Genomic DNA, 26899 nt, shown 5'->3' with positions numbered 1-26899 from the left:
AAGTAACCCGCAAAAGTGTTCACTGAACAAGCAACTTTAAGTATCTGTCAATTCCATTTAGTATTACAGTTAACCCTGCCAAGCTCATAAACATAATGTCTCTCTTCAGAATTCTTCTCCTGCCCAGTTCTAGAATGGTCACCACTTTGATGAACAAGAAGGAGGAAGAAATAGATTCCAGGTGAATAAATATTTAAAAAGTTGACTTCACTCTCATTTCATTTTTGAGATCATAGATTCCTGCTTTTCAGCATATCTTAGCTGTGGGAAGAAAGAAGCTCATAATAATATTAGCTTTAGATATTTGATTTTTATATAAGACTGAATACTCCAATAACATCACTGACACTAAATTTTCTTACTTCACCCAGCTGTATGACCTCTCGTTACCTAAGATTAACTAGAAAATGTAATAAGAGTTGATATAGATATCCTTTAAACACAGGTAAAGACATCTTTCAACAGAGCTGATTTCAAGGAACAGTAAATACAAAAATATATGTTTAGAATAAAAAAAATGTTGAATTTGATTTACATAATATAATGGTTACTTAGGAAACAAAAAAGAAATAATCTCAAACAACTAAGTGAAAAGGAGAATTTGTTATAAAGTAGGGTATTTCTCAAAAAATCTAACAGCCATGCAGAAAGGAGGATCAGAGAGAAGAACACCACCAGAGACTTCACTTTGCATCATCTCTTCTTCCTTTTTACATGTTACTTCTTTGTCTCTGAATTTTCTAATATTTCCTCCATAGTTTAGTAGGCAGAAAAACCATAACAATAGCCACTGAAGCTCCCCAGATCCATATTCCCTAAGAAGATATATCACTTTCTTGCTACCAACATATTTCCAGAGAAATCTCCTCAGTCATGGCCAGGAGGCTGACCCTAGTGCAGGAATATAGCTGTGATTGAAGCCACCCCTGTATACAAGGGAAGGACAGGAGGGACAAGGCAGTAGGCAGTCATTGCAAAAGCAAACAAAGGGCCACATGCTAGGTATCAGGTGAATGCATTGGTGTAGACCACAGAAACCTAGAGGAAAGGCATTCAAGTCAGACTTTGGTAGGACTGGTGGGAAAACATCAAAGTTACTACCAAGAAGTTGTTTTCCTACTAGGAAACAAGCAGACAATCCTTCCACAGGATGTGATGGCCAGTGAAGACTACCAGACATACTAGGTGATGAAGAAAGCCACTAACAGCTGTGCTTTTAGTCCATTCACCACGGACTCTTTGAGTCCTTTGATTTTAGAGTGTTTGTATATTTAGAATTTTACTGCAATCTGTGAATTATCTTTCAGTTAAGAAGCTAAAGTATGTATTATACTCATTGACACAATGATATTTTGGCTTTATATCTGGCATCTTGTTTTATTTTATTTGTTGTTTTATGACCATTTTGTTTTTACAATGTGGGTTTCCTGTTTTAGGATTGTACAATGCAAATTTGACTGACAAGAGCAGATGCTGGCAGTGAGCAGAGAGCTACACACTCTTTAAAACTCAGGTAGTTATTCCTTGTTGAACTATGACCATTAGATTTGCATGGAGAAGTCAGAGGATAGTTACTTTTCATTCCTTGTTACATTACTTCTCTTCCTGCCTAAATTGACATGGCTATTAATTTACAGCATACGCTTAAAATGAAAAGACAAAAAAAAAATTCATTTGCTCCTAGACACAAGTCTAATTTCACTAATTTTGCCTATAAGTTTATTGTATGATTTTAATTTTTGAAATTTAATTATAGAAGAAATCTCTCTATACATACATTTCATTACTGCTGAAGTTTTAATTGTGCCTTCTTCCTCAGGGATATCTAATTTTCTTTGGATGGACATTTAGTCACCATTTTGCTTATTATTTGTCATTTGGAACTGTCTTTAGAAAACATTTCTTGGCAGTATATACTTTACTTATCCACATCTCTGTTCTGACTGTGAGGCTCATACTATCCCAGGATGTCAGGGGCTTGGTATGTTCCAAAACAACTGCTCTTTCATTTCAGTCCATATCTTTTAAGACAATTTTGTCACTGCCTATAGCTTTATGCTGTCCCCAGGATCACATTCACCTCGACCTCAATTGATGGCAACAGGCGGACCATGTGCCACAAGGAGGTACAATCACAGGACTGGGGGAACCCATCCAATTACCACCAGTTCAGCACTGGGTCCATGGCAACCAGAAACTGAGTGGCTCCATCACAGTTTCAGGACAGACTTAATGACGTGGTCCTAAACACTTGGCATTAAGCTTTGTTTTCCTCCCCTCTGGTGGGAATGATTTTGTTAGTTTCCAGCTTCTCCTTGTACACTTCAGTGTTTGCATCCTATTTTAAAACCAAACCCTTTTCAGCTAGTTTCTGTACTTGCAAGATTTGTGGTCTTTATTTTTTTCCTCAAAGATGTTCTTTCCTTCTGTCTCTTCTAGTATTCACTGAGCCTTCTTGAATCTTATTAAAATACCAAGTGGATTTCTAAAATATTACTACATAAATCATTTTTAAGAGGTACACTTTTCCTTTCACTTTCAAGATAGGGTTTCCTCTTTATCAGACTGTAGTACATTTCCATGAGTCCAACTTTATTTTCTTACTCATTATTCATCTTCTAAGGAGCACATCTATTCCTAAAATCACATTCTGCCAACTAATTCCTGTGTATGAAGTGTACATTTTTTTTTTCTTTTTTTTCCCTGTACCCTTGTGTACCAGTCCCATTTCCTTCTCTTTTGTGGAGAATGAGAATTCATTCAAAACATCAACAGTCACAGTAGTGCCCAGCATACACCCCCCCATGAGTCTTCCCTATAAATCCAAACTCAGTTTCTTGCCTTAATTAATTTACATAGTAGTATGGAAATAATATTGTCTCAAGTCCATCCTTTTCCATATGGAATGGATCCATGTAGCTGGTTACTGTTGTGTTGTCTTATCCCCATCGTAGGTTATAGGGGAGAATAGTGAATGAAGAGTCTCCTTCACATCAGACCAATAGACATTTGCTGGTTCTCATCTTGCCAACACTCATCTTGAATAACTGGGATCATCTGTTCAACTCCACAGGGCTTGCAGACAAGAGCAATCCTGTCTTATTTTGGGCTGGACGTCAATGTTTATTATCTCTCATGTTTCTAATTGTCATTATTTCCTGTTTCTCAGTTGGGATTCTCAGTTGGAAGAATTGGAAAGACTAAAGCAGTCCTGAAGGTCAGACTGTGTGTACTGGTATTTCAAACTTAAATGTCTAAGCCTGAATTTCAACTGTTTCTTTTTATTGTTCAGTACATTAAAATACCATTTAGTTTGCAACCAATATTTTCCATATGTGTTGTTTTCTTACTTAAACATAGTAAAAGAAGAAACTGCTAGTATATTTGATAAACTAAGACTACTTGAAACATGAAAAGAAAGACTTAGCAAATTAATATTCAACAATGTCCAATAAAGGTTACTAAAGAAACTAATGACAAAATGGTTTTAGACAGTTTTATCTAGTTTGGAATTTTCTAAGACAAACCCCAAGGGAAATATTTAAATCTTGGATCATAATATTTTCATATATTACAAATAGCACTTTATTATGTGACTTAAAAATTATTTTTTAATGAATTGTATTCATTCCCTCAAGAACAACAACAATAAAACAAATCTATTGGGCACAGAACATATGTGTTACATCTGTGCAGTTCTTGCAAGATTAAAAAAAAATAATAAATGATCCTGATTTCTAGAAGCTTATTATCCAGTGCATAAATATGAATTTTGAAGTTAATTGTTTGTACTAATCCACAAGTAGTTATTCAAGACCTACAGATGGAGAACATTCAGGTAAGAGTTGATACTGGAAGAGATGCTTAGTTAACATACTATAAAAGTACATATATAAGCTTTTGATTTTTGAAACATGAATTTTTGGCATCTTTCCCAATGTGATTTAAAATTATACCCAAGGGGATTTTGCCTCATCTCCTGTTTTGTATACCTCATGCTCAGATAGAGTGTTGTGAGGGAAAAATCATCTATTGAGAATGTGAGTTTGAGAGGTAAAAGCCCATGAGATACTAGTGTGCTTCACAACATTTGAAAATCAATTCCAAACCTTTTTATTGCAGAGGATACAAAATAAATCCTTTAATGATTCATGCCTTATATTCTAAAGAATTCCTCACACTTTTCAAGGCAATCAGACACATACAGAATCTCAAAAGTAATTTTGCATTTTTTAGATCATGAAAGAGCTGTAGGCAGTTGGAAATGAATACTATAAGGCCTGAATGGAAATAATAATGAAAGCTGTTAATATGCAGATTTGATTCAGAATGACGATTTATTTTTTAACAAAACATGAGTCTTTTTACTTCTCAAAAATTAGTTGCTCATATTTTGGTACTAATTTCAGTCTGTGAAAATATATATTCAGGGATGAGTACCGTGTCCATAGGGAATCCAGTAGGATACAAAGGCTTAACTGTCCAATGCACTGTATTATCATCAATGCATATTTATGTTGATATTTTCTATAGAAAGTAGAAGTCAATCATATGTGTACTCCAGTTGCTCATTTTTAAATAACATTCAACAAAATATTCATGCTTCTAAAGTATAACAGAGCATATTTAAAATTTTTCTGAACCACTTATTTCAATGGATATATTATAGATTGTATTTCAGTCAATCTTGAGTTCAGGTTAGCATTCATGAACAAATACCAGAATATTGTCTAGTCAAACCAGATAATAAAATTATTTTTTTACCTTTCCATTTCCTACTAATTGAAGACAAATTTCAGGCTTTCAAAAGATTAATAAAGCAAAACAAACCGGTGGAAACCAGTTTGTTTAGTAGCAGTGAGTCATAAATTGGGTGTAATTTCTTGGATCTGAATTCAGACACTTTTCAATACACTTCTAATCTTCATATTTGTAGAAATGCAATCCATAAGGAACAGAAACCATTCATTAAAGAAAACATATATCCTATCAATAGTCCCTCTCTCAAGTTAAAGAGGACATATTAGGCTTTATTCTGCCCAGTGATGCTTGCCTTGTCTGTCTAAAATCTGATCATTTTGACTTCTTAAATCAGTCAATCTTATTACATTTAGACCTTAATCTAAAACCCTGGAATTAACTTGGATATTTAATATAACAATGAAATTAGTCCCTGAGGATAAAACACAATCTAAATATGTGTATTTGTATTTGAAATACAGAAATAATAAATAAAAAAGATTAATATATATCATGCATATAATTATGTACACATATGATGATGTATATACATACACATATATATGTATATATGTGTGTGAGTATAGATAGATAGATAGATAGATAGATAGATAGATAGATAGATTTGTTTTAGTGCCAAACTCTTCCCATGTTAGCACTACTGCATTTCTTAATCATGAGTAGCCAAGAACACATATTCTCTTTTGTTAAGGTCTGGGTTTTTCTGCTTAATCCTGTTTACATGTCCTCTACTGATTGCCTTCTTTATTGCTGACTTTTCAGCTTAATCTTTGCAGGATCTCTACTTACTGCTTTAAGGGTGTGATCTAGTGGACACTCTTCTCTATGAACATTGCAGGCACCTAGGATGGGTGAGCATCCACGCCTGCCGTATGCCTGCCACTCCACCTAGTCTCACTGATGGGTACTTGACTGAAGTAGGTCTATTCTTGCAATAATTTGCAATTATGACAGCAGAAGCATCAGCCTCTGTGAGTGATGAAATTAAAGACCACTACTATTCCATTATGCTGAAAGAGAAGAAAAGCATTTAGTGGTGAGAGAAATGGAAGAATGAAGGTACACTGAGGGAAGATCTAGGGTCTCCACAGATGGACTCCCTTCTTGGTCTTGGGTTCAGGAATCCCTTATAAATCTTCATTATGAATTATACTCTTCAACTAGTTTGAGTGCCGATTGTTGTGCTTCAAGCATCTAATGTAATTAAATAACTATAATACTGCATTTTCATATTCTCTATCTGTCATTATTCAAATTTTATACTTTGAAGTATGTATTTCTAAAATTTTAGTCATTTCAGTCTAAGGTACCTCTCTGCAGATACATATTTTAGCAGAGAGATTTTTCTGAGAAACAGTGTCTAGTAAAATAGGCTTTTTTCTACATACTTTCTTTATGTGATTGATTGTATATATTTTCTTGACTTTTAGTAAAATCTTGGCTAAATCCAAGGTATAAAAGCAAGCGTTCCTTTGGTAAAAAGACCTTTACATTCTGCTTACTTTGTTGCAATCACTAATGATTTTTATTCCTTCAAGCAATCTATGTATATGTTGAAAACTGGGCATTTATCACATCATTGAAGTTTTTAGAATTTAATTTTCCAGTAAAAAAACAATGACAGCATTAATCTACTTTAAAAAGTCATACTTATATTTTTATGCATTATGGTTTGGATCTGGAATGTTCTCCAAATTTTCATGTGTCGAAAGCATATTCACTGATGCAACAGTATCTAGAGGTGAGACCTTCAGAAAATTACTGATCATGGGAGAATCTAACCTCTTCTATTGATTACTTGATACATTCATAATTTGAATGAACTCTTGGGAGGTCATAGAAACTATATGAGGAGGGGGGATGAAGTTGGAGGCAGAATGAACATAGGTGTATGCCCTTAGGGACTATATCTTGTCCCTGCCCCATCTTTCTCCTTCCCAGTCACCATGAGATGACATCTTACCTCTTCCATGCCCTTCTATCATAATGCTCTGTCTTGCCACAGGCCTAAAAACAAGAGCCAGCTGACCATGCATTGAAATCTCTGAACTCCTGATCCACAAAAAAAATCTTTCCTCCTTCAAATTGATGTTCTCAGGTATTTTGTCCCAGCAATGGAAAGCTGACTAACACATTATGTATATGTATTTATGTTCTAGTACATAAACTTCTACTATCCCAAAAGAACAGAGTGGCAGCATATGTCACCCCAAAGTATATCACTTTGACAGGAACATAATTTTATTTTAAATGCACTTGAAAAATAGCAGGTACAAGAAGGGCACTCTGATCCATCCATTTCTTCCTGAAAACTGAAGATATGCGGCCCCAACTCCTCTCCACCAAATGGAAGATGCCCTCCCTATATCAAGACAAAAGTAACATCCTTATCACCAGGGACAGTGACTTCAGACTGAGAGAATATGCTCAAATAACTAACCCTAATTTTCCTAGTTACTCCTCCAGGATCAATGACTCTACCCTTCAGTCCCCTAAGCCTTGTCATGACTTCACAACTGGTAATTCTTTGTCCAATTCAGTGAATAAATGATTTTAACTGATACTTTGTTTCTTCTAACTTATCAGAAGTCCCATGTCATGCAAAAAAATATTCAAAGGTTTAATCTGCCACAGGTAAATTTGATTCTCAGGCCCAGAACAAAACTTTAAGAGGACACACATAAAATTTGTCCAAGACCATAAACAACTCCTTATATTACCACCAAAATGTTTTTTCCTTGAAATCTCTCATGATGAAAAATATAAAATCTATTCTTTTTATCCCTAATCCAGAAGCCAGGAAACCTTCATAGATTTCTCACTTTCTTATATCATATATTCTAACTGTGCTTAAAAACAGAATATTTTTACAATATGTCCAGGATCTGAACTGCACTCCCCATCTGCACTGCTAGCATTTGGGCCTACTCACCATCCCTTGTGAACATTGTCTGAAAGGGCCTCTAACCTAATGGACTTCCTGCCTTTATTCTTGCTATGCTGTGTTGAGTTTGTTCTCTAGCAGCCAGTGTCTTCTTAAAATACAGGAAGGTGGCTGCGTCCTCTGGTTAACATCCAGGGTAGGCTTCCCTTTTCAATCAGAAAACAATTCAAAGACCCAACAATGATCTTCTAGGTCCCCATCACCTGCAAAGTTCTTAGATGGAAGGGTGTGCCTGCTGCAAAATAAGTTTATTGTCAGTGGCAGTAAACACTATGTTATTATTATTATTATATATATATATATATATATATATATATATGTATATATATATATATTTTTTTTTTCAGCCACAGAATGAAGATCTGAAGTAAATAGTTCTAATTAGTTCTAATTCAAATGCCTGATTTTCTTTTCTCAAAGGGAAAAGAGTCTTTTTCTATCTCTAATATATATATATATATATATATATATATATATATATATACACACACACACACACACGCACACACATATGTATATGTACACATATATACTCACATGGCACATATGTTTAAATATAGTTAAATACATATATACGTATATATTGCTATTAAAATATATGATTAAATGAATATATTTATAAAAATAATACAGAGCTGATAAAATTTAAAAACTGTAAGAAAATTCAGTAAAATATGAAAGCAAATATCACAAAGAATAAAGAAATTTGTTAATTTTCCAGTAGAAATTTGAAAAAACAATACATAAATTACTGTAGATCTGCACATTTCTGTGTATTCATAAATAATCAGAGAAATTTGAAAAAATTCTGACAGTAACAGAAAAGAAATATGAAAATTCACCAATAAACAGAGGCTACTGCCTGTGACCAGGTTCTTGCTTGATTTGAATGTGATAAAATAATATTTACTTTTGAATCAGAAGTTGTAGTGTTCACAATAGAAATTTATAACAGTGAATTATTTCATGGGGAAGAAGCCTTGACCAGGGAATTCTGATATTTGCTGTCATTGTTTATTAATTATATTTATATGATCTTCTCTACATACATATTATTGAGTTTGGGAGAGTTCCAAAATGTAGGTCATAGACAATCCCAGAATAAAAGAATAATAGTTGCCATATTTGAGTTATTTGGGGCTATCCATTTTGAATTAAGAGAAGAGAGATAGAGAAAAAACATGTATGTGTTTTCACATTAATCTCTAAGATAAGAGTTTTATTTGAACCTGGAAATCAAGGTACAGTAATAGTGTAAGATTCTAAAGCTATGAAGTGGTCTAGCAGGATGTGAACTTGGGTCTACCTGAATCCAAAGATGGTGTTTTTATTCACTGTCATGAAACTTCCCACATGAATTAATCTACAAGAGATCATCAATGTCCAACATCTTAAAATATGTTAAAATTATATTACAGACAATGAAGCATCCTATCCCTAAATTTCTAGTATCTATCTCTAAGAAATAAGAATATCTTTATACATAGCCAAAGTATGATTGATATGAAATATTTAGAGGTTGAAGTGCTATATCAACTGAGATCATCTTAATAGTTTTGACTGACCTAACATTTCTTCTTTTGGGCCTCCAATTACAGACACGTTGATTTTATTTTACAAGATTTCTATATACATTTCTAGCACCTTTCATTTTTTATTTCCCCTAAATTTTTCTTTATTTTTTTTTTACTTTAACCCTCCATGCTCCTTACTTTCTATGATCTCCTTCTCCTTTTTACCACTATTGTAAATTAGTCTTAATTCCTGCAATGATTTTTCTCCTTAATTTACTACCTTTCTGTTCTTCATATTCATTGGCTTTACCCCCAGTGCACTGCCCTACCCTTCTCATTTTCAGAAACCACACAGGTTTCCACTATAGCAGAGCTTTCTGCCTTCATGGGTGAAGACCTTTGCTTGTTTGCTGCTATGGTCATTACTGCTTCTCTGGGATCAGCCACACCTCTGACCTCTTGGTTTCTCTGTTCTCATTCTGCACCTGGCATAATCCCCCAAAGGACTTGTTCTTATTTAGGCATCCTTTCCCCTACACCCTGTGCACGTTATTTTGAGCTTGACAGCTTTCTGTCTTCAGGTTCTTCTGAAGGTATAAGGTATGGCAGATTTTGATCATCCTTTCAATTTGTCTTGTATGGTTTTTATGAGGATAATTGGGAAGACCTTGCAGGTTTCTGCTAATTCTTATGGCTGGTAAATCATTTTTGTAGGCAGACTGAGTGGGCTGTAAAACAATGTCTAGAATGTATAAACTGAAAATACAGGAAATACATTAATGTATTTGGAGTTTTATTCCATTTAGTCTATGTATTATTTTTATTACTTAACTTGGATATTTATTGAGGGATTGTTATATTAAATAATTTTAGTTATCTATTATTACTTGCATTAACTCATAACTTCAAAACAATTAATAACAAAATATTTATTTACTCTTATTTTAGAGATGTGAAAACTTAGTCAAAACTAGTTCAGTTAATATCACCTAAATTTTAGATAACAAATATCTGTGTCCAAGTAATCAGATCAAAGACTGGGCATATTAATTGGTACACAAAAAGACAAGATAAAGTGGGGTAAAAAGATGGATTTTCTGGTAAGTAGCATTTATTTTTATATAAACTAGATAATAAATTCTGAATTATCTTTATCATTAGGAGGGAATTTTAATGCCTAATATAATTGTAATGATTATTAAAGACCTTAATTATATATCTTCATAGCTCACATATTTTTCAAAAAAAATAAATAAAAAGGAATTTCTTTTGCTAGTGCCCTATAATCATATCAAATATTAACATCAGTTGTGATGTGTTCTTGGAAAAGATTCTCCAATGTGAATTTCTATGCTGTAGACTTTTTAGTAACAACATTTCCCCCATGATAAGGGAAATTGTCAATATTATTTATGCACATAACTTAAGGTAAGAAATGAAAAATGTTTTACATCATTCTAATAAAAAAGAATGTATCTCCTTGGATTTCAATGTATTTTAATCTCTACTGAATCTTTGAGTTACTTAATTCTAACACATGGTTTCCATTTTTATTATCCTTTTTTTTATTGCTTCAAGTAGAACTTTAGACTTAGAAAAGACCTTGGAGATTTTCTGTCTTAAACTTTTTATTTTATATACAAAAAATCAGAGTAAGGGAATATTAAAGACTTAACCAAGGTCATATAATTATTAAATGAAAATCCAAGCTATAACTCCTGTTACCCAAGTCACCTAAAACCCAGCTCAGTAGCCTTTACATCACATCACCAAGAGATATATATAATCATCCTTTGTGGCAGATGAGGGGGATAGTTAGTAATGCATTAGTGAACTTAAGCAGAATTTAGAAAACTGGCCTTAACTGTAAAATTACATAATGCATAGGAAGCTCTTAGCATGATATGGGGCACATAATCAACATTTGTTCAAGAGGACTATGATTATTCTTTTATGTAATTCAGAGACTCAGTGTGGAATAAGGGAAAGCCTAGTGGATTTTGAGATCAGATATGCCTGGGTCAACTGGCTTGTGTAATCTGGGCAAACCACTTCATCATATCAATTTTATTACTGGCAAAATGGTAATAATAATGAGACAAGGTAAGAAAAATATTGGATAAGTAGAGTCATTTGCTCATATTGACAATGAAATTAGAGTCAGTTATTTCATATTTCATATCTTGAGTCAAGACTACAAAGAGCTAAAAGAGCTATCTCCTGTCATCAATTCTTATCGAGAAAGGCACAGGCCAGGCTCACATCAACTCTATCTTTGGTCACCAAATCTCCCACCACACCCCCCAACCCCATCTCCCTCTTTTACTTTTTCTTTTTTCTTAATTTTTTTATTGTTGGCTGTTCAAAACATTACATAGTTCTTGATATATCATATTTCACACTTTGATTCAAGTGGGTTATGAGCTCCCATTTTTACCCCATATACAGATTGCAGAATCACATCAGTTACACATCCATTGATTTACATATTGCCATACTAGTGTCTGTTGTGTTCTGCTGCCTTTCCTATCCTCTACTATCCCCCCTCCCCTCCCCTCCCCTCCCCTCTTCTCTCTCTGCCCCCTCTACTGACATTCATTTGTCCCCCTTGTATTATTTTTCCCTTTCCCCTCACTTCCTCTTGTATGTACTTTTGTATAACTCTGAGGGTCTCCTTCCATTTCCATGCAATTTCCCTTCTCTCTCCCTTTCCCTCCCACCTCTCATCCCTGTTTAATGTTAATCTTCTTCTCATGCTCTTTGACCCTACTCTGTTCTTAGTTACTCTCCTTATATCAAAGAAGACATTTGGCATTTGTTTTTTAGGGATTGGCTAGCTTCACTTAGCATAATCTGCTCTAATGCCATCCATTTCCCTGTAAATTCTATGATTTTGTCGTTTTTTAATGCAGAGTAATACTCCATTGTGTATAAATGCCACATTTTTTTTATCCATTCATCTATTGAAGGGCATCTAGGTTGGTTCCACAGTCTTGCTATTGTGAATTGTGCTGCTATGAACATCAATGTAGCAGTGTCCCTGTAGCATGCTCTTTTTAGGTCTTTAGGGAATAGACCGAGAAGGGGAACAGCTGGGTCAAATGGCGGCTCCATTCCCAGCTTTCCAAGAAATCTCCATACTGCTTTCCAAATTGGCTGCACCAATTTGCAGTCCCACCAGCAATGTACACATCCCACATCCTCGCCAGCACTTGTTGGTGTTTGACTTCATAATGGCTGCCAATCTAACTGGAGTGAGATGGTATCTTAGGGTGGTTTTGATTTGCATTTCTCTGACTGCTAGAGATGGTGAGCATTTTTTCATGTACTTGTTGATTGATTGTATGTCCTCCTCTGAGAAGTGTCTGTTCAGGTCCTTGGCCCATTTGTTGATTGGGTTGTTTGTTCTCTTATTGTCTAATTTTTGGAGTTCTTTGTATACTCTGGATATTAGGGCTCTATCTGAAGTGTGAGGAGTAAAGATTTGTTCCCAGGATGTAGGCTCTCTGTTTACCTCTCTTATTGTTTCTTTTGCTGAGAAAAAACTTTAGTTTGAGTAAGTCCCATTTGTTGATTCTAGTTATTAACTTTTGTGCTATGGGTGTCCTATTGAGGAATTTGGAGCCCGACCCCACAGTATGTAGATCGTAGCCAACTTTTTCTTCTATCAGACGGCGTGTCTCTGATTTGATATCAAGCTCCTTGATCCATTTTGAATTCACTTTTGTGCATGGCGAGAGAAAGGGATTCAGTTTCATTTTGTTGCATATGGATTTCCAGTTTTCCCAGCACCATTTGTTGAAGATGCTATCCTTCCTCCATTGCATGCTTTTAGCCCCTTTATCAAATATAAGGTAGTTGTAGTTTTGTGGATTGGTTTCTGTGTCCTCTATTCTGTACCATTGGTCCACCCGCCTGTTTTGGTACCAGTACCATGCTGTTTTTGTTACTATTGCTCTGTAGTATAGTTTGAAGTCTGGTATTGCTATACCGCCTGATTCACACTTCCTGCTGAGCATTGTTTTTGCTATTCTGGGTCATTTATTTTTCCATATGAATTTCATGATTGCTTTCTCTATTTCTACAAGAAATGCCTTTGGGATTTTGATTGGCATTGCATTAAACCTATAGAGAACTTTTGGTAATATCGCCATTTTGATGATGTTAGTTCTGCCTATCCATGAACAGGGTATATTTTTCCATCTTCTAAGATCTTCCTCTATTTCTCTCTTTAGGGTTCTGTAGTTTTCATTGTATAAGTCTTTCACCTCTTTTGTTAGGTTGATTCCCAAGTATTTTATTTTTTTTTTGAAGAGATTGTGAATGGAGTGGTTGTCCTCATTTCCATTTCAGAGGATTTGTCGCTGATATACAGGAATGCCTTTGATTTATGCGTGTTGATTTTATATCCTGCCACTTTGCTGAATTCATTTATTAGCTCTAATAGTTTCTTTGTAGACCCTTTTGGGTCTGCTAGGTATAGAATCATGTCATCTGCAAATAGTGATAATTTAAGTTCTTCTTTTCCTATTTTGATGCCTTTAATTTCTTTCGTCTGTCTAATTGCTCTGGCCAGTGTTTCGAGAATTATGTTGAACAGAAGTGGTGAGAGAGGGCATCCCTGTCTTGTTCCAGATTTTAGAGGGAATGTCTTCAATTTTTCTCCATTCAGAATGATGCTAGCCTGAGGCTTAGCATAGATTGCTTTTACAATATTGAGGTATGTTCCTGTTATCCCTAGTTTTTCTAGAGTTTTGAACATAAAGGGATGCTGTACTTTGTCGAATGCTTTTTCCACATCTATGGAGATGATCATATGGTTCTTATTTATAAGTCTATTGATGTGGTGAATAACATTTATTGATTTCCGTATATTGAACCAGCCTTGCATCCCAGGGATGAATCCTACTTGATCATGGTGCACAATTTTTTTGATATGTTTTTGTATCCAATTCGCCAGAATTTTAGTGAGGATTTTTGCATCTAGGTTCATTAGAGATATTGGTCTGTAGTTTTCTTTCTTTGAAGTGCCTTTGTCTGGTTTAGGTATCAGGGTGATGTTGGCCTCGTAGAATGACTTTGGAAGTTCTCCCTCTTTTTCTATTTCCTGAAGTAGCTTGAAAAGTATTGGTATTAGTTCCTCTTTAAAGGTTTTGTAAAACTCTGCTGTATACCCATCCAGTCCTGGGCTTTTCTTAGTTGGTAGTCTTTTTATGGTTTCTTCTATTTCCTCAATTGATATTGGTCTGTTTAGGTTGTCTATATCCTCCTGACTCAATCTGGGCAGATCATATGACTTAAGAAATTTATGGATGCCTTCACTATCTTCTAATTTATTGGAGTATAAGGATTCAAAATAATTTTTGATTATCTTCTGTATATCTGAAGTGTCTGTTGTGATATTGCCTTTTTCATCCCGTATGCTAGTAATTTGAATTCTCTCTCTTCTTCTCTTCGCTAGCATGGCTAAGGGTCTGTCGATTTTGTTTATTTTTTCAAAGAACCAACTTTTAGTTTTGTCAATTTTTTCAATTGTTTCTTTTGTTTCGATTTCATTAATTTCAGCTCTGATTTTAATTATTTCTTGCCTTCTACTTCTCTTGCTGTTGTTTTGCTCTTCTTTTTCTAGGATTTTGAGATGAAGTATGAGATCATTTATTTGTTGGTTTTTTCTTTTTTTAAGGAATGAACCCCAAGCATTGAATTTTCCTCTTAGAACTGCTTTCAATGTGTCCCATAGATTCCGATATGTTGTGTCTGTGTTTTCATTTATCTGTAAGAATTTTTTAATTTCCTCCTTGATGTCTTCTATAACCCATTGATCATTCAGTAACCTATTGTTCATTCTCCAAGTGATGTATTCTTTTTCCTTCCTTCTTTTATCGTTGATTTTCAGTTCCATTCCATTATGATCAGATAGGATGCATGGTATTATCTCTACTCCTTTATATTGTCTAAGAGTTTCCTTGTGACATAATATATGATCTATTTTTGAGAAGGATCCATGTGCTGCTGAGAAAAAAGTGTAACTGCTTGATGTTGGGTGGTATATTCTATATATGTCAAATAAGTCTAGGTTATTAATTGTGTTATTGAGTTCTATAGTTTCCTTATTCAAATTTGTTTGGAAGATCTGTCCAGTGGCGAGAGAGGTGTGTTGAAGTCGACCATGATTATTGTATGGTGGTCTATTAGACTCTTGAACTTGAGAAGAGTTTGTTTGATGAACATAGCTGCACCATTGTTAGGGGCATATATATTTATGATTGTTATGTCTTGTTGGTGTATGGTTCCCTTGAGCAGTATGTAGTGTCCCTCTTTATCCCTTTTGATTAACTTGGGCTTGAAATCTATTTTATTTGATATGAGTATGGACACACCTGCTTGTTTCCGAAGTCCATATGAGTGACATGATTTTTCCCAACCTTTCACCTTCAGCCTATGTATGTCTTTTCCTATCAAATGTGTCTCCTGTAGGCAGCATATTGTTGGGTCTTGTTTTGTGATCCATTCTACTAGCCTGTGTCTCTTAATTGGTGAGTTTAAGCCATTAACATTTAGGGTTATTATTGAGATATGGGTTGTTCTTCCAGCCATATTTGTTTATTTATGTTACTAAACATGGTTTGTTTTCCTCTTTGATTATTTTCCCCCCTTTACTGTCCTACCTCCCACTGTTGGTTTTCATTGTTATTTTCCATTTCCTCCTCCTGTAATGTTTTGCCGAGGATGTTTTGAAGAGATGGTTTTCTAGCTGCAAATTCTTTTAACTTTTGTTTATCGTGGAAGGTTTTAATTTCATCTTCCATCCTGAAGCTTAATTTCGCTGGAAACACAATTCTTGGTTGGAACCCATTTTCTTTCAGTGTTTGAAATATGTTATTCCAGGATCTTCTAGCTTTCAGAGTCTGTGTTGAAAGATCAGCTGTTATCCTGATTGGCTTACCCCTAAATGTGATCTGCTTCCTTTCTCTTGTAGCTTTTAAAATTCTCTCCTTGTTCTGTATGTTGGGCATCTTCATTATAATGTGTCTAGGTGTGGGTCTCTTATGATTTTGCACATTCAGCGTCCTGTAGGCTTCTAGGATTTGGGATTCTGTCTCATTCTTCAAGTCTGGGAAGTTTTCTCGTATTATTTCATTGAATAGATTGCTCATTCCTTTGGTTTGAAACTCTGTCCCTTCCTGTATCCCAATGACTCTTAAATTTGGTCTCTTGATGTTATCCCATATTTCTTGGATGTTCTGCTCATGGTTTCTTAACAGTCTTGCTGAGCTGTCTATGTTCTTTTCAAGTTGAAATACTTTATCTTCATTGCCTGATGTTCTATCTTCTAAGTGTTCTACTCTGCTGGTAGTATTCTCAATTGAGTTTTTAAGTTGGTTTATTGCTTCCTGCATTTCTAGGATTTCTGTTTGTTTTTTTTTTATAACCTCTATCTCCCTGTATAGTTGATCTTTTGCTTCTTGGATTTGTTTATGTAATTCATTGTTGAAGTGATCTTTCATTGTCTGATTTTGCTGTCTGATGTCTTCCTTGAGACTCCAAATCATCTGAAGCATGTATATCCTGAATTCTTTATCTGACATTCCATCTGCTGCAGCTATTACCTCTTCTAACGTTGAGTTGACCTGCATTGCTTGTGGTCCTTTCTTTCCTTGTCTCTTCATACTGTTCGCGTTCCTTTCTACTTGGTGAAACTGTTGTGCTATTGAATTTTCCCCCTATATATTTATATTGGTCTTGTATAGTTGCAAAGTCTCCCTCACAGGCGCGGGCGGCGGCTCTGCCCCTCCTCCAATTGGGGCAATGTGCCTACCATGCCGGCAGGCCGCTGGGCCTGCTCTGCCGGTCGGTAGCAGGTCCGCCTACCTTGAAGGCGCGGGCGGCGGCTCTGTCCCTCTGCGGGCCGCTAGGCTTGTTCTGTCGGTGGTCGCAGTTCTGCCTACTTTGCAGGCGCAGGCAGCGGCACTGCCCCTCTGCAGGCCTCTGGGGCTGTTCTGCCTGTGGGTCGCCAGTCCGCCTACCTTGCAGGCGCGGGGGGGGGGCGACTCTACCCTTCCTCAGGCCACTGGGCAGGTCTGGCCTGTTCTGATGGTGGTCACAGTTCCATCTACCTTGCAGGCGCAGGGGGAGGGGGCGGCTCTGCCTCTCAGCAGGCCGCTGCTCCTCTTCTGCCGGTGGGTCGCAGGCCCGCCTACCTTGCAGGAGTGATTGGAAGCTCTGTCCATTTTTATTATCCTTATCTAATTATTGCTCCTGTAGCTTTCCTGGGAAACATTCAGATTTGAAATGTCTATTTTCATAGGAAGTAAAACTATTCTACAATATAAGCACACTTGATTTTACTTCCAATGTAAGAAAAAGGGAAGTTTGTTTTGTGCAGTGAATATATCCTAGTTCAAGTTTTCTTCTTTGCTGTACATTAAATATTTAATACCAATAAAGTAGCTAGGTAATTTCTACGAAATATCATTAGTGAATCATACTTAATAAATATTAATATCATTATTAAATATGTCAAAATCTAAAAAGTGATCTTCTTTATTGTTTCATGAAATATATTTTTATAATCTTTCTTTTAAAATTTTCTGTGGTATCCTATAGCATTATCAGCATAGAAAGTTTTTAGTATAAAAATCTATATATTCTGCCACTGAAACTCACTTTTGCAGGCAATTTTAATGTGATATTCAATAATTCAAAATAGTTGCTGAATATCCATTATACATCAGACATAGTATTAAATAGGAATTGAATGGGGTAATATATTAAGTGCTATGTTTATACCATATTGTTTATTAAGAAAAAGAGGTTAACAAAGGTATCATTAGCATTATATCACAATAAAATAATGTTGTTGAGTTATATAATTCTGCTTAAATAACTTACTTGTATGGAAAATCAAATGTCACCTTAAAAGAGCATTTATAATTGGCATTTCTTCCTCTGTCATTTGGTTTAATGATCCCCAGGTATTTGATAATAAGGATAAGATTGGAGCTGATTTCTTTGATTTGCTTTGATGTTTTCAAGGCAGGAAATGCTTTCAAATCTTTTTCTGTGTGTAATCTGAATGCAGGTAAAGAATTCCTCAACTTGTCAGAATGCTAATTAAATGTAATAATAATTTGTGTAACCTGCTGTGATACTAAAGTGGCTCATGGCAATCATTTGGGTTTCCAATAAGAAGGGTTTGTTTTTATGCACATGTCTAATTTAAAAAGTCTATCATTTTATTATCACATAATATTGTCATTTGCTTGGAATAATATAGAGCTAATAGTTGACTTATTATTCCTTAAGAATTTATATTTCCTTGTAAACTGGATAAAGATAGTCTATTACCAAAAAATGAAGCACCAATATTAGACAATAATTTTAAAATAATGAAGAAAATATCTCAGGAAACTCAAAGCAATTCCTAGATTTTGTTTTATTGGTCCATGATGTTTTCAGGTTAGTACAGACTTTGAACTCACAGATGAGATCTTGGCTAAACCTTGGCTTGCTGTCTAAGTGCTGGTGCTCTGGAGTTAGCCCTGAAGACATATAGCAACATTGGTTTTGGGTTCTAATGGGAAAGTTACATGATGCTCAGAAAGCTCCTCCCTGATGAAAAGGAAGGAAAGCTTAAGAAAGCCTATCTAAACCTTGGACTTGGATATTTTTACAACCCTATTATTTTCTTATATTGTGATTTTGTTTTAAAAATCTTTATTCAAGGTGTGTGGTTGTAGCTCAGTGGGATACTGCTTGCCTAGCACAAGTGAAACACTGGGTTTAATCCTTAGCACCACAAATAAATAAATAAATAAATAGACAGATAGAGAAATAAATAAATATGTTGTCCATCTACAACTAAAAACAATCTTTTTATCCAAAGGGGCAAATACGTTTTTTTTTTTTTTTAATTGAAACTTCCAAAAATTTTAACCCATGCTCACAAATCTCATTGTTTTGATAATGTTAGTAATTAATTTAAAATGCTATCATACAATAGAAATACCATACTATATCATGCAATAGAAAAACCATACTATTTAAAAACACCTACTTCATTATCAAATATCAATAGTTGTCAATGCCATTCCTCTTGAAATACATAACAGATGTGATGTTAAAATATTATGCCTCACTGCCCCCTGGTATGGTGTCATTCTGGCAGGCAGTTTCTAAAATGTCCCCTCTCTAATCTCTGGAGCTAGTGAACATAATGAAATATCACTCCATTAATTTTACTATATTTTGTGTCAAACTTAGCACTGGGAAGGGAGATGACGGTGTGCATGTTCTAGTCATGTGAGTCTTTAAAGATAGAGAATTTGACTGATAGCAGAAGGGGAAGAGTTTTGAACAAGGATTTGATCTGCCCCTGATAGCTTGAACATGGAGAGTCATGGGCCAAGGGGACTGGGAACCTTGGCTAAAAGCAACAAAGGAATAAACTTCTTCACCATAAGCCACAAGCAAATGAATCCATCCAGCAATGAAATCATTCATTCATAGATCCCTCCCCAGAGCCCATCCTGGAGGACCTCAAAAATGTTAGTCTGTGAGAACCTGAACTGATGTTCTGATTGAGTTCACCCAGATTTCTGATCTACAGAGCTGTGAGGTAGTAAATTGATATGAGTTGAGGCTGCTAAGTTTGTAAATGTAGCAACCAAAAAAATCTAGCAAAGAAACAAATGTTTCCAAAAAATAAACATTAAATAAATAAATGCAGGGCCCCCCAGAGTTAAATGTACTTTGTAAAGACTAGGTCTATGTTAATTTGTTACAGGAGCAATAGGAAATAAAAAGCAGAATGAATGTTCTTGTTATACTATATCTAGGCTTGTCAGTATTCTGAGACAATAAAATCCCTTTCTTATATATTTCCAAATGCTAGGTAAATAACTTAAGTATTAGTGCTATAAATTAAATTGATTTTCATTTTGAACATGTGGATGTGAATGTATAAACATATGGTGCCTGTCATCTTCCTTTTTACTTCAGATTTACTCACCCCCCTTTCTCCCACCCCAGGATATAAACAGTTGCAAACTACATTCCTCAGGTGTCCTTTCCCACTAATTTCAGTTAGGTTCAGTCAACAGGGTATCAACAGGGTATGATGGTGGAAAACTAGAAATCAAAAGTTGAGAAGGCTCAGGGTGATTCTCTTCCCATCCTCAGTGCTGTCATGGTCACAGGCTGAACTTTCAGTTTTGCCAGGCAACAACTCCTCCTTGTGTGTCCCAGCTATTGCAGGAAGGCCCAAGAAGAAGGCCCAAGAATATCTCTAAGTTCTAGGGTTTCACTGCTGCCCAGCGTTCTTGGCTTCAAGCTCTAGTAACATCATTTTGCTTAGTGCCCACCTGTCCTGAGGGACTTTCTTCAATTAGCTCTGGTTGCTCCGTCTTCCTTTCTTCCAGGTCTTTCAATACCTCTCGACCAGTTCTGTTGAGAGCCACAGCCAAAGGGGCCCCAGCAAACTTCCAGCTGCCAGCAAACTTCCAGCTGCTGGCTGATGATTGGCTCACAGCGGCCCCAGCAACATCTAGCTGATTGGCTCCTCGGCCCCAGCAACATCTAGCTGATTGGCTCCTCTGCGGTGATGCTCATTGGGCTGTTTCCCTGCCCTTTCAGACCACGGAGCTGCTCATTGGGGGACTTTTTTGGCTCCGCCCACGTGACCCAGCCAATCGGCCTCAAGAGCAGGAGGATTGTGGGAGGTGGAGAGAAGCTGGTGGGGGAGAGAGAGGCTTGTGGAAAGCCGGTGGTGGCAGTTGAGGCTCTGAGGGTTTTTCCTGAGAGGCTGTTTTGTTTGGCGTGTGGGGTTCTAAAAATAAAGTTAGTTTCTTTTGACAAGTGGCTCCTGATTGTGCCCAGCCAGACTGCGGCACAGTTCCATATACTACGCCACCTACATTGAATTATCCAATATGGATTCTTGACCTAAACCATATAGCTGTTACCAGAGTGGATTCAAGATTCAAGAAACAGACTTTTTTCTCCCCCAGGGTGGGGGATAAAACCCAGAGCCTTGTGCATGCTAGACAAGTACTTTACCACTGAGCTCCAGCCCCAGGCCCAAGAATACATCTGTAAGTTGAGATTCTGAAGTGGGCTTTCACATATATTGAAGACATAACATGGAGATTTCATTACCACTGGGAAAAGGATATTAAAACCCATGGTGTAAAGTCGTATCAGTATTATATAAAGTATTATCACTCGTTATTTGTTGAAATCAAAGTCCTGGGGATGAAATTGCTGTTATCTTATTGATTGTAGCTGAAGAGATGATCACAAGGGTCATGGTATGGTATAGGCACATCTGGCTGTACAGCAAAGAAAACTACGCACTCTTATATGAAAACCAACAACTTAAGACACAGAGAACCAGAAAGATTCATTCTACTGTGTCCCTGAAATAATATTCTATTTCCTATAGCTACAGGGCAGACATGGTGAGCAATTAAACTGTAAATTCAATCATGCCAACTGGGGAATGGTAATGCAAGTTGAATGAAATGCCTTACAGAGCTTCTCAAAATAAAGGTTAAGACACCAAAAAGTGAGTTCCTGAGATTTGAATCAGAGACTTTGAATCAGAGTTACAAGAATCTGGGAAATCTGATCTATTAAGTTGCCCTATCCTTTCTCCCCTGCCAATGAAAGAAAACTTGTCATGACCTTCCTGAGGAGATGGCTCCCTTCTTCAAGATCTATGTTAAACACCACATAGCAATCAGATACCTACTCTGCAAGGCCCACCTTCTCACTTCTTTTTGCCCACAGACCCCTAACAGAGCCTAGCTCCACGTGTCTCTGGAGGATAAGATAAAGTCTGATCCAGAAGGAATTGTACACAAAAATAATAGCAAAATTTGATCCTTTATACTGATAGGACCCTTAGGGACATGAGTAGAAATAGATTCTAGGTGTCTTAGACATTGTGTAACATGGATTGACCTAAATTTATCCATATGTGTTCATTTTCTTAACATTATCACATGAGTTTACAATTTCTAGCAGCTAGAAGTACCTGTAATATTTTAATTCACCAGAAGCCCCCCCACACGCACATACACAGGTGGGAAGTATACAATGAGATGCCAGAATTTCCCTAGCAAAAAGGAAGAAAAAATCCAAACACTTAGGGGAGATGGAAAAAAAAAAAGTATATTTATGAGTCAAGAGTTAAAGTTCCTTTACAAATGTACTCACCTACCATCAAGACCAGGGCACCAGTATCTGTGAAATCTCTGGGCTGGTTATCTTTTGAAAGTCACAGTTTGTATTGAAGGATGCCTTCACTAAAATCAGCCTCATGGTTCCAAGGACTGATGAAATCCTGAAGTGACAAAGTCCAAGTAATAAAATGTCATCAACACCTAAAAATGTCCATTAAATGGGCAGTTAGTATAGATGGACAAATAGAATGTTTGGACCTTCGGGGATTTTTGTGGTGCTCAATGAATTATTAGATCCGTAATAAACAAAAAAAAATATTAAGCTAGTAAAATATAATTTGATCGACAAAATATTATTTGATCTAAAAAACTGGAAAATGTTTGATGTTTTGAGAACAAATTTGGTACTAGTCACCTCAATGGGAGAATGCAGATTTTTCTTTAATTTCAAGTAAATTTACAGAAGTAGAGTTTTTTTGTTTTGTTTTTTTTGAAGGGAAGGTTGGAATAAATGCCTGCTGTGAACAATTACATAAGTAAATACCAGAAAACCCTCTATAAACCATTCTAAAGGAACTTGAGGCTACTTACTGTACTCCCTATGCTCTGGGGAAAGAAAATACCAATGTATTTCAGAGAATTATAGATGTTAGTAATGTTTTAAGGATATTATCTAGAGATCCAGTTCAGCACTGTGGCTGATAAGTAAGAACTGAGTATTGTCAGGTATTAAATAAAGTATATTTCTAAGTCTCTCATACATTGGAATTAGTGTGACTGTGGTTTTACTTTGAATATATATTTTACCACTTTGGGATGCATAATTGGAATATATATATATATATATATATATATATATATATATATATATATATTTGCCAACTAGCAAAAATCCTAAATTGGTCCACTGACTCATGTGATAAGTTCTATTATGATAATTAATGATAAATAAAACTTTATGACTTCTGTGACATTCACTCTTTTAAAAGCAGAAGCAATACTCCATCTCTAAGGGACATGGAAAGATAAATGTCACTCTCAGATACTTGGGAGACTAGGGGTGGTAGTTCCTATGACACAGCTGTTTGACCCTCAGAAGTTTTGGAAGGATGACCATGAATTTTCACAATGATCAGGTGGTATCTCTAACTCCATTTCCAAAACCAGATACTTTGGAGCAAACCTCCATTCTCTCAGTTCTCTGTTTTCCAGAGCTTCACCTGGAAATTGCTATTCATGGGTACTGTTAATGAGAAAAATACGTATGTCAGTGATATCAGTACAGTTCCCTGTATTAACTAAGCTCTATTATAAATTTAGTACAGAGAGAGCCAGACAGTCTTGAATTTCACAGAACATCCTGTTGGTTTACTTTGATGACACCAGGCTTAGCTAAAATTAAAGTGCAAAAAGTATTGGTATTCTAGATGGATTAGGCAGATAAATGCATTCATGACATAATCTGAGTGATAAACTGAAAAACACAGTTTTCAGATTCAATGGGCTGGGGCACATGAAAGTCAATATATGTACCTTGCACAGCTTACCATTAAGAAAGAAACAAATGTTTTGATTAATCTTATTTCTTTCACTGATGTGAATTGCCTTTATATGCATTAATTGCAAAAGAAAGTTTTTATTGGGATTTTTATTGGGGTTTTTTATTGGGACTCAGATGAGAAGTTTCTGCAGCAGTCTGGTTGAAGTTCAATTCACTCTGACACAGAGACCTTATGACCAAGTCAACCCAATCAAAGACTGACATATTTCTGGCAGTTTAAAGGTGCTTTATAGAGCCCCTGGGAAATCTCAATGACTAGCTCCAGAATTTTGGAACAAAACCATGGAATTCTCCCCACTGCACAGAACTGTGTTCCATTTGTCCACATGGTATTTACTTTAGAATATGGGCAAATTTTTTTATAAATGCTCACAAAATTTTCCTACCATAGGGAGATTCTCAAACATTCATATGGATAAGAGGGGTCATTTTATAGGTACACATGAGAGAGACCACTCTTCTCTGTATTAACTTACCTTATTTAATTATAGAGCTCCTAAAAGCCACTAAAGTCTAAAGAATTCCTTATTCATTATAGTGTTCGAAGTCAAACACATTATTGCTTCTCAACAAGTAGTTTGCTTCACTGCAAAAGAATGAGAAATGCACGTTTCAATCCGTGGATTTTAATGACCTCATCATATATCCAATTATCCTAAATGAACTGCCTCAAGGAAAAAAGTGGAATGAGTTATCAATGACTTGTTTATGGAGAGACTTGGAATAAAATACTGTGAAAGATTAGTCTACACTATGCTAGTTGGAAGGACAGAGATCATACTGTTAGAAATCAAAAGCAACTATTTTTAAGTCCTTTGGGTATAAACCAAGGAGTGGAATAGCTGGGTCAAATAGTGGTTCCATTCCAACTTTTCCAAGGAATCTCCATACTGCTTTCCATATTGATTACACCAATTTGCAGTCCAACCAGCAATCTTTGAGTGTGCCTTTTCCCCCACACCCTCGCCAACACTTATTGTTGTTTGTGTTCTTAATAGCTGCCATTCTGACTGGAGTAAGGTGAAATCTTAGAGTAGTTTTGACTTGCATTTGTCTAATCGCTAGAGATGTTGAACAGTTTTTCATATATTTGTTGACTGGTTGTATATAATCTTTCAAGAAGTGTCTGTTCAGTTCCTTGGCTCATTTATTGATTGGTATCTATCTATCTATCTATCTATCTAGTGTTAAGATTTTTGAGTTTTTTTATATATCCTAGAGATTAGTATTCTATCTAATGTGCATGTGGTAAAAATTTGCTCCCTTTCTGTAGATTATCTATTCACCTTACTGATTGTTTCTTTTGCTGAGAAGAAGATCTTCACTTTAAATCCATTTGCAGGTAAATGGATGGAGTTGTAATATTAAGCTGAGTGACTAACTCAATCCCCAAAAAACCAAATACCGAATGTTTTATCTGATATGTGGATGCTTATCCATAATGGGTATGTGTGGGGACATGTGTGGAATGGAGGAACTTTAGATAGGGCAATTGGGAAGCAGGAGAAGCAAGGAGGTATGGGGGTAAGAAAGACAGTAGAATGAGATGGAAATCATTACCATAAGTACATGTATGAAGACACAAATGGTGTGACTCTATTTCTTTATAACCAGAATAATGAAAAATTGTTCTCTATATGTGCACTATGAATTTAAATGCATTCTTCTGTCATGTACAACAAATTAGAGTGAATAAATAAATTTTAAAAAATCAGAAGCAGCTTTAATAAATGCAGCCAGTTTCTGAGTCTGCATGCACAAAGTTCTGAGGAAGGCCTAGAGTCCCAGAGTAAAGACAGAGCCTAAGATTCAGAAAGTCTGAACATTATATAAGAAGAAGTTGGATGCAAAACTGAAAACATTACAATGCCCTGTCATTTCTATGTAAATAGAGGTACAATCAATTGAAAAATTAGTACAATGGAATTCAACAAAATTTTTATTTGTATTTCTTCTGTAAAAACTTCTCACATCATATCTTAAAAGTTTTTAAAAGTGTGTGTGTGTGTGTTTTGTGTGTGTGTGTTTTGTGTGTGTGTCTGTGTTGATGGGTCCTGGCATGAATTTGACCTTATTAAATAATAAGCATTGAGCAAGACCTTGTGTTATCAGATAACGAAAGCTATCAAATCCCATAATTAATACATGAGGTCCAGAAAGGTAGTCTTTTTTCAACTAGCAATACATTTACTACTAATTTTATTTATTTATTTTTTTCTTGGTTGTTCAAAACATTACAAAGCTCATGACATATCATCTTTCATATATTTGATTCAAGTGGGTTATGAACTCCCATTTTTACCCCAAATACAAATTGAAGAATCACATCGGTTACACATCCACATTTTTACATAATGCCATATTAGTGACTGTTGTATTCTGCTACCTTTCCTATCCCCTACTATCCCCCCTCCCCTCCCTTCCCATCTTCCCTCTCTACCCCATCTGCTGTTGTTCAATTCTCTCCCTTGTTCCCCCCCCCCTTTCCCCTCACAACCTCTTATATGTAATTTTGTGTAACATTGAGGGTCTCTTTCCATTTCCATACAATTTCCCTTCTCTCTCCTTTTCCCTCCTACCACTGGTCTGTGTTTAATGTTAATCTTTTCCTCATACTCTTCCTCCCTACTCTGTTTTTAGTTGCTCTCCTTATACAAAAGAGGACATTTGGCATTTGTTTTTTTAAGGATTGGCTAGCTTCACTTAGCATAATCTGCTCTAATGCCATCCATTTCCCTGCAAATTCCATGATTTTGTCATTTTTTAGCACTGCATAATACTCCATTGTGTATAAATGCCACTTTTTTTTTTATCCATTCATCTACTGATGCACGTCTAGGTTGGTTCCACAGTCTAGCTATTGTGAATTGTGCTGCTATGATCATTGATGTGGCAGTATCCCTATAGTACACTCTTGGTAAATAGGGAGCCTACA

The sequence above is a fragment of the Marmota monax genome, unplaced genomic scaffold (assembly GCF_021218885.2).
Source record: "Marmota monax isolate L192 unplaced genomic scaffold, Marmota_monax_Labrador192_F-V1.1 WCK01_AAM20220418_F8-fsc00039, whole genome shotgun sequence".
In the NCBI taxonomy this organism is placed as follows: Eukaryota; Metazoa; Chordata; class Mammalia; order Rodentia; family Sciuridae; genus Marmota; species Marmota monax.
Note: the sequence above shows the minus strand (reverse complement) of the source record.